Genomic DNA, 8870 nt, shown 5'->3' on the forward strand with positions numbered 1-8870 from the left:
TTTCTGCATCCCCCCTTTCTGGCAACAAGGCCTTACCTTTCTACTTTGAGAAAATGTGGCTCTCACACCCTGCACTGGAAGGTAGTATTTTCCATTGGTGGAGCATTGAGGTTGAAGGCACTGCAATGTACAGAGTTGCCTAGAAGTTGAAAAATGTGAAAAGAAACATCAAATCATGGAATAGAACTAACTTTGGCCACATCTTCTAGGAGAAAGACGAGATATCTGATCAGCTCTCTTCTATTCAGGATGAAATCCAGCATACAGGATACAATGCTCATAATAGCCAGCAAGAAAAGGCCATCCTTTTGGATCTGCACAACATCATATCTAAGGAAGAGCTTTTCTGGAAACAAAGATCAAGAGTCAGTTGGTTGAAGGAAGGAGACCGCAACACCAAATTTTTTCACCTGACCACCCTTAAGCACCGGGCTAATAATAGAATAACCAACATTGTTAAGGGCTAGGTTCAAATTAACAAAGAGGATGAAATTGAGAAGGAAGCTGTCTGCTACTTCTCATCTCTCCTCTCTATTGATCTATTCCTCTCTGGGTCTGAACAAGAGGAAATTGTAGTGACCATTCCCCCCATTCTTCAAGTTCACCACAACTCCATGCTGAAGGCAATCCCCTCCTTGGAGGAAATCCATCAGGCCCTCTTCTCTCTCCCGGGGGATAAAGCTCCTGGCTCGGATGGTTTCCCAACTTTCTTCTTTCAAATCTTTTGGAATGTAGTGAAAAAGGATGTGGTTAAAGTGGTTCAGGAGTTCTTTGGAGCCAAGAATTTGCTTAAAGAACTTAATGCTACCTTTTTGGTCCTCATTCCTAAAATCCCGAGTGCTGATTCTCTGGATAAATTTAGGCCCATTAGCCTCTGCAATTCCTTCTATAAGATCATTGCCAAGGTTCTCACTTCTAGGCTCCTCAGAGTTCTCCCTCTGATTATCTCTCCTTAGCAAATTGGCTTTGTCCTTGGCAGGCAGATCCTTGATTCTATTGTTTTAGTTCATGAGGTTATCCACTCTCTTGAGGCGGGCAAAAAGGAAGGCTTCCTTCTTAAGCTGGACCTGTCAAAAGCTTACAAAAGGGTTGACTAGAAGTTCCTCTTTGCTGTTCTTCATGCCTTTGGCCTCGATGATCAGGTTTGCAAGCTCATCTCCCAGCTTGTGTCTTCACCCTCTTTGTCTGTTCTAGTCAATGACCACCCCTCTCCTTTCTTCTCCCCCTCTAGGGGTCTAAGGCAAGGAGAACCCATCTCTCCAGTCCTGTTTGTTATCATGGCAGAATGCCTTGGCAGACTCATCCAGAAGAAGATCAGGGATAGGTGTTTAGTGGGTTTGAGGCCTTCTTCGGGTCCATCCACTTTCACTCATCAGCAATTTGTGGATGACATGATTTTGGGGGGTGAATCTTCAGTTCGGGAGGCCAGGACCTTTAAAAGCATTCTTAATTCGTACACCAGGGGTACTGGACAAGCTACTAACTTAGACAAGAGCTCTGTCTTCTTCCTCAACACTCCTCTAGAGAGGCAGAGGAAAATTGCTCGAATTCTGGGTTGTGGCATTGGGTCCCTACCAATGACTTATCTTGGGCTTCCTCTAGGCTCCAAACCCTCAAACTCCTTTTGGACAAGCATTATTGACAACTTCATCAAGAAACTTGCTGGTTGGAAAGGAGCCACCCTCAGTCAGGTAGGTAAATGCACCTTGGTCAACTTGATTCTCCAGAACCTCCCCACCTATGCCCTTAGTCTCTTTGGGATTCCGATTAAGTTTACAGACAAAATGGAGAGAATTTAGAGGGACTTTCTCTGGACTGGAATTGATGACCACAAGAGATAGCACTTGGTAGCTTGGGACCAGGTTTGCTTGCCCAAAAGCTAGGGAGGTCTTGGAATTAGGAAAATTTCTCACCTCAATCAATCCCTCTTAGCTAAACTCCCTTGGTACATCTTCCAAGGCACAAGGGTTTGGAGGGACATCTTGGCTGAGAAATACCTGGGAGGCTTGTCTCTCTCCTCCATTTTCCAGGGGGCTGAGCTGCCGTTGGGTTCTAACATTTGGAATGGTATCCTGAAGGCCCTTCCCCTTGCTAAATCCAAGGCCAAATGGAAAGCTGGAATGGGAGACAAAATCCTTTTTTGGTAGGACAGCTGGCTTTTTCAGGAACCACTCAATAACCATCCTTCATTCGGCAGGTGGTCTAACCAGGCAATAGGAAAATATGGTATGTTGGTTAGGAACTACAGAAATGGGAATGAATGGCACAATCTAGCAGAGCTTTCGCAAGATCTCGAGCCTTTGATGGCCTCTTTGTACGCTATCAACATCAACCAGATAGGCGACGCCTTAGTTTGGGGAGACTCTTCTGGAGGCCATTATACTGTAGCCTCAGGCTATCTTTCCCTTGTGGGCACAGGGGAGAAACCTATTTGGGCCAAGGCTTGGACCCTTGGATTAACGCCCAAAATCAACATTTTCTTTTGGCTGCTCTTGCAAGACAAAATCCTTACCCTAGATAATTTAGCCAAGAGAGGCCAAATTATTCCCAGTAGATACTACCTCTGTAAGCATGACCTGTAAATGGTTAATCACATATTCATTCACTGCCCCTTTTCCTCTAGAGTGTGGAGTCTTCTGACTTCCAATATGAACTCCTACTGGTGCCCGCCAGCCAGTATCCAAGATTTCTTCATTCAGTGGAGAAGAAAACACAAAGGCCTGGAATCCCAAATTTTGAGTTCCTGGATTATCCCACACTTTTGCTGAGAAATTTGGAAGGAATGCAACAACAGGATATTCAGAGACAGAGAAGCTCTTGAGGGTATTATAGTAGAGAAAATTGATGGCCTCATGAAAGAGAACTATTCCACAACTAGAGATGGAAACATAAAGGACGAAGGGAAAATTAAGACCAGGAAAGAAGATAGGATCAAAAGTAGATAGCAGGCTACTTGGTCCTTCCCCCCCGAAAACTGGCATAAAGCCAATTTCGATGGAGCGGCTAAGGGGAACCCTGGTCCCACCGGATGCGATGGAATCATAAGAAATAGCTTGGGAGGGGGCATTGCTGCTATCTCCTCCCCTATTGGTCACCAAACCAACCATTTGGCTGAAGCCAGTGCGGCCATACTCATTGTTAAGCTGGCCCTGGACTCAAGGATCGAACAACTGTGGCTTGAAGGAGACTCCCTAAATATAATAAATTATATTTTAGGAGTAACCAAACCATCATGGACCATTGAAAGCATAATTGAGGACCTAAAAATGGACTTGAGAAAATTTAAAAATTACCACGTTAGCCATGTCTACCGTGAAGCTAACGTGGTTGCTGACTGGTTCGCAAATGCAGCGGTCACATTCAATTCGGTGATGACGTGGGGAAACAATAATAATTTTTCGGCGGTGGCTATGGAGCTCATCTGAAAGGAGCAAATTCAAGGTACCAACTCAAAATCTTTTTATGATGATGAGACATGCTAAATTATGTTTTAAAAAGGGAATCAATTGGAGTTATGCAGAACCCCCACCATTTCATAATAACGTGTACGAATTACATGAGCAGAGGAAAGCCAGAGTTAAACCCAACAACACGCGCATTAAAGCTCTCGTCCTTAGCGATTTTTCCATCTTTGAGCTCTGCAATTCTGTTAAGGGTTTAGGGTTAGAGAGGCATAATATTGCAATGGTGGGAGAAAGGATTAGAAGAGAGCCATGGGGAGAAACAGAGAGTTGGAAAGAAAAACAGAAGGTTTGGAAAAAACTCCAAAAGGGCGGCATAACCAGCTTCATGGAGAGGCTCCATGGTTTCGATGCGGGGGTTACCAAGATTATGGTTGAAACCTGGCATAATGGAAAGGTCATAATTGATGGTGTCTCCCACCAAATCACAGAGGGTCTCATTGCGAAGGTGACAGGCTTCTCCCAGGAAGGCATGAGCTTCTTCAGGGATAAGAAGATGTCCGCCAATGTTGTCAACACTTTCATCAAGAACGACAAGGAGAAAAGAAAATTGGTAAAGATTGACACCTTCTATGACATTGAGTCCATCAAGAAGTTCTGGGGGCTTGTTTTGAGGATCATCATAGAGTATGTCACTTTGGAGCCCAGGTTTGATAGAGTCAGGACCCATCATTTTGTTCTGCTTAATCATTTTAGACATAAAGTGAAAATCTCCTTTCCTTTCTATATTTTTACTTCTATGACTAAGAATATAGAGAGTTACTAGAAATGTCCTATTAAGAACCCCACCCTTCACGAAGGTCTTCTGCTCCTCATTTTTGAGTTTTTGAAAACCCAGACAAGAGTCAAGTCCATTGGGGTTTCGAGTGGTTCTTCAGAGGACATTGCTAGCTCAAACTCAGGGGAAGTATGCGTTGTGAAATCTGTCAAGTCTGAAACCCCAAAAGCCAAACCCTCTCCCCGCTTCCCTAACAGGAAGAGCCCCAGGTGCCCTCCCCCTAACCCCCCTACCCCTCATCCTAAGGAGTCTAGTGATGAGTTAGATACAGAGTCGGAGGAGGCAAATTTGGTGGCAGAGAAGGAAAGTGAGTTGGAAGACGACAAGGAGAAAGATAATGACAAGAAGGAGGTGACCCCCTTGGTAACCCAGGATAACACCAAGAAAAGAAAATTGGACCAGACCCCAACCCATTATCATCTCAGTGATAATGCTGATTTTCCCCCTAGCCCTACTACACCCACCTCCCCCCTGGAGGTCCCCATTTCATCCCCAGAAGAGATGATAGAAATTATGGTTGAAAAGGGAGGGGAGGCCATCAGGAAAAATAAGAGAAGAGCCTGGAGAAATTTCAATATGGATAGTGTCAGTATGGGCATTATTAGAGAACCTGCTAAAATCCAGGTGTTGGAGGATCTCAACAGTAGCACCCACTATGACGAGCTCCTTGACCTGACTCTTCTGGTTCTCTCTGACAATGTTCATGAAATGGGTTTCAACTTTCTCAACAATGCAAAGAAAAGCCTGATTGACAATTTCCACTCCATTAAGTGGCTTTTTTAGGAAATTGAGACTCTAAAGGACAGGTCCAACTAGACCAAAAATAGGGGGGATTTCAAGGATCATGAGGCCAGAGGCAGTAAAGACCAGGTGGGCGGCCAGGAAAAAGACAGAAGCTAGGACCCCAGAGACAATCAGGAGGACATAATCACCCAACTCGAACAGAAGGTCCAAAGGCCGGATTCCATCCACCAGGTTGTGACTAAACAGATTGTGGATACCCTCCATACCTTGAATAAAAACATTGTTAATCTGGGGGACTATCTGACCAATGCTGATCTTGTGGGGAACGTGGAGCAGAGTACAAAGCACAAAACCAGCCGGGAGGATCCTCAGAAAGAGACTGGAATCCAAGAAAGTTAGGGGGACCAGATGCATTTCCTCCCCACGATCCAGGAGGAAGAGGCCAACCAGAAGGAAAGTGATGCTGCAGAAACCTTGCAGGCAATGGAAAAGAAGGGACACTAGTATGCCCGCCAGGCTCTGTTCCTGGCCTTCGTTTCTCAAGCTTCAGGCCTTTTTTTTTTCAGGCCTTTTGAGGCAGCTTTTTTTCTGTCTTTTCTGCTTTAAGTTGTTTTATGCTGTAAAACTTTGGGTTTCAGGATCCCTGTAAAACCTATTTTCCCAATAAAAAACAATAGGTTGATCTGATAAATACAACTCACTTTGCAAATACAGATCATAATGTAGCTCATCTGCTAACTCAATGACTAAAATCCATTCATGTCTCTATTACTAACTTTGATCTACTTGGAAATCCTTCAAGCAATCACTCTTCACCTTAATTCTTCTCCTTCTTCTTATCCTTCTACTTAAATTCACCAGTCAACAAAATTTGTAACTGCTAACCTCTCTTAGGTTAATCCTTATGCCTCACTAAATAAGTAGCTTGATCCTTTTCCACTTAAATACCACCATTGATCTTAGGTTTATCTCATATTCATCGAATCCTTCCATCATTTTATTTTGTTCTTCTCCTTCTAGATACTTCTCCAAACTTCTCTTTGAATCCATTCCTTGAAATGCTCAAACATAGTTTCCCTTACACCAACTATTCCAACTCATCAATTTTTATCTTCAAGATGCTTTATATACTTTAAGAATTCAACTATGTTGACTGGGAATCTCAATTTCATCACAAAATAATAAATGCCAACACTCGGTGAAAACTGTGTTCCTTAGCCTCGGTCATCACTAGATAACTAGGTCTCCACTAACTGTCTTTCTTGGCTTACATTGACTTTGCTCGATCTAAATTTTTTGATACTCTATCTTTACTGGCGCTCGATTGACACTATATTTGCTCAGCTTCTAGTGTTCACTCGGTTGATACTAGCACAACTCAAATTCAACTATAAGTTCCTTAATCTTCTATTTTGAAGCTTGATTTAGCCTATGTGTTGATCCTTCATTGATCATCTCATCTAGGCTTTAAATCAACTATCTTCTCAACTTAGTATTATGTTTTAATAACACATTATCTTTTCAAAGTCCAATTGATCAAGTACCCATTGTAGTTCTTGTATAGGATAAAATATGGTTGATTAATAGGGTTTAGAATAATGCACATGAAAGAGACCCTAAGCCCATATTTTACAGATAGATATAGATTCTTACGATATGGAAAATAAATCTAGATGACTAATATTGAAATGAAGAAATAAAAGGTACTTACCTCTAAAATTGAATCGAGTAAAAACCTTGTCAAATGATCTAAAAAACTATTGATTTTCGCATTCTAGAACTAAAACTTCAAGTTCTACAAAACCCATAAATCTTTTTCTTTTTTGAGGGTAGGTCAACCTTGACCCAAATAGTGGGGCATAATTGTGCCCCAAAAAGTCAACCTTGACCTAAATTGTTTTGACAAAATTTCTATTCATGGATCCCACAAGTTCAACGAAAAGGGTTTCCAAATTTGCACTAATATTCACTATTCCACATTTGTACTTGCAAAAAAAATGGTTTTGTTTTTTGGATGGAGGATTTTCATTAGTCAAACCCTAGTTTGGAATTAACCTTGAAATGTAAAAGAAATTGAAATATGTATAAACAAAGTAAATAGAACTATTCACCTTGCTTATGTTGAAATCCTTATGGAGTATTCGAATCCTTGAATCCACAAGTATGGATGCTTCAAATGAATGCAAAAATGAATGTAAGATATCTTGAATCAATAGAATTAGATCTTTAACACCAATCTTGAATGGATCTTGAATTAGGAAGATGCTTGAATGGAAATGGATGAATCTTCAACAAGAGGGCTCCATAGAGCTTGAATCCTTCAATGGCTACTAATGGGTCTCTTGGATGAATTGGATGCTTGAAGATAGATGCTTGATTTAACTTGATAATGCTTGAATGCTTGATCATGAAAGAGTATAACTTTGTCTCATCTACTTATGACTTGTTCTTGTTCTCTTGAGAATTAGAGAAAATGAGAGGAGGAGGCTTCCTTATATAGAGATCTAGGGCACAAAATTCTAGAGAAGGCTGGCATGGGAGCATTGAATCCCAATTGACCTTAACCCCTAGAAATGAACCTAAATCAAATACAATCTAAGAGTTTACCATTTTAGAGACCAAAATAGTCAACCTAGAAATGAGAAAACAATTCTTTCCAAACTCGACATTTAGAAACCATGGAACCTTGAAATTTGGACCTTGGGTCAAGGATGAGGTTGACCTTGACCCAAAAGTCAAGAATCATAGGATTTTAGTCCAAAATGCTAGAAAAGTGCATAAAGAAAGTGGGAAATGGGGTAGAATAGGGGAAAAAACCAAATCCAAGTCAAAGACCCATTGAAGGCGCTTGACATGATCCCAAACCACTTACTCGTAAGGGGTAAACACTCTTAACATGGAAGTACTTCCATTTTAAGATGATACAATTTCCTCATACTCAACCTTTCCACTAGGTCTTCTTGTTATCTCTTCTTTTCAAATCCTCTTCAACAATTATCTTGATATGGTACTCTACTCAGGTAGCAACTATCTCACCAATAAGGTTTGACATCAATGAAAACATAACAATGGTTCCAATTATAGTTTCCAGCAACAACTTATTGACAAGAGAATAAGAAAAAGAGCATATCTAGATTGAAATCAATCTCAATGTATATATCTGCTAGAGTGTATAAGTTAGGGTTAATTTTGAGGTGTTCTAACATACTTATACAATTTAAAAAATTTGTCAAGCTCTTTAGTAGTGCAACTCTCAGGATAGAGCTTGGCCAGATAGTATACTATAAAGAAGATATTTAAATAAATACTTACACATGAAACAAAGCCTTAATTTTGTCAATTAATCAATTAAAATCAAAGACGTAGAAGTATTCTTAACCATGGATAAAATTAAATCTAAATAAAGTTTTCTTCAATTTAATATAATAGAGTAAAGATTTTAAAGCAAAAACTATTGTCTAGATTATTCATAAATTTTTAAAACTTTTTTGTTTCGAGAATCAAAAGAACTCCAAGAGATAGAACCATTGTTAATATATGCCAGAACCATAATGAACTAGAATTAGTAGCTATTGATATGTTAATTTTGAGCTATTAATGATAACCTTGCCATGATAATAGTTATTAACTAGATAATAAATTATGATCCATGAACTAGATGTCTACAAAAGGAGGCTACAGAGAATTCACAAATGTATTCAAGCCATTATCAATAGTTTACCAAAAAATTAAATTATGGAATTAGAATTTTAATGGTTTAAGACTAAAAATTAATATTTAGACAAAAAGTTCAAAAAAAAAGCAGTACCCATAAATCTTCTCTATAGGTCATTCACATGCCTTCAATAGAAATGTGCATGGTGTATTCATGCAAGATGTCTTCCTCC

Source organism: Cupressus sempervirens, chromosome 9, assembly GCF_028749045.1.
Source record: "Cupressus sempervirens isolate cs-2001-9-10 chromosome 9, ASM2874904v1, whole genome shotgun sequence".
Classification (NCBI taxonomy): domain Eukaryota; kingdom Viridiplantae; phylum Streptophyta; class Pinopsida; order Cupressales; family Cupressaceae; genus Cupressus; species Cupressus sempervirens.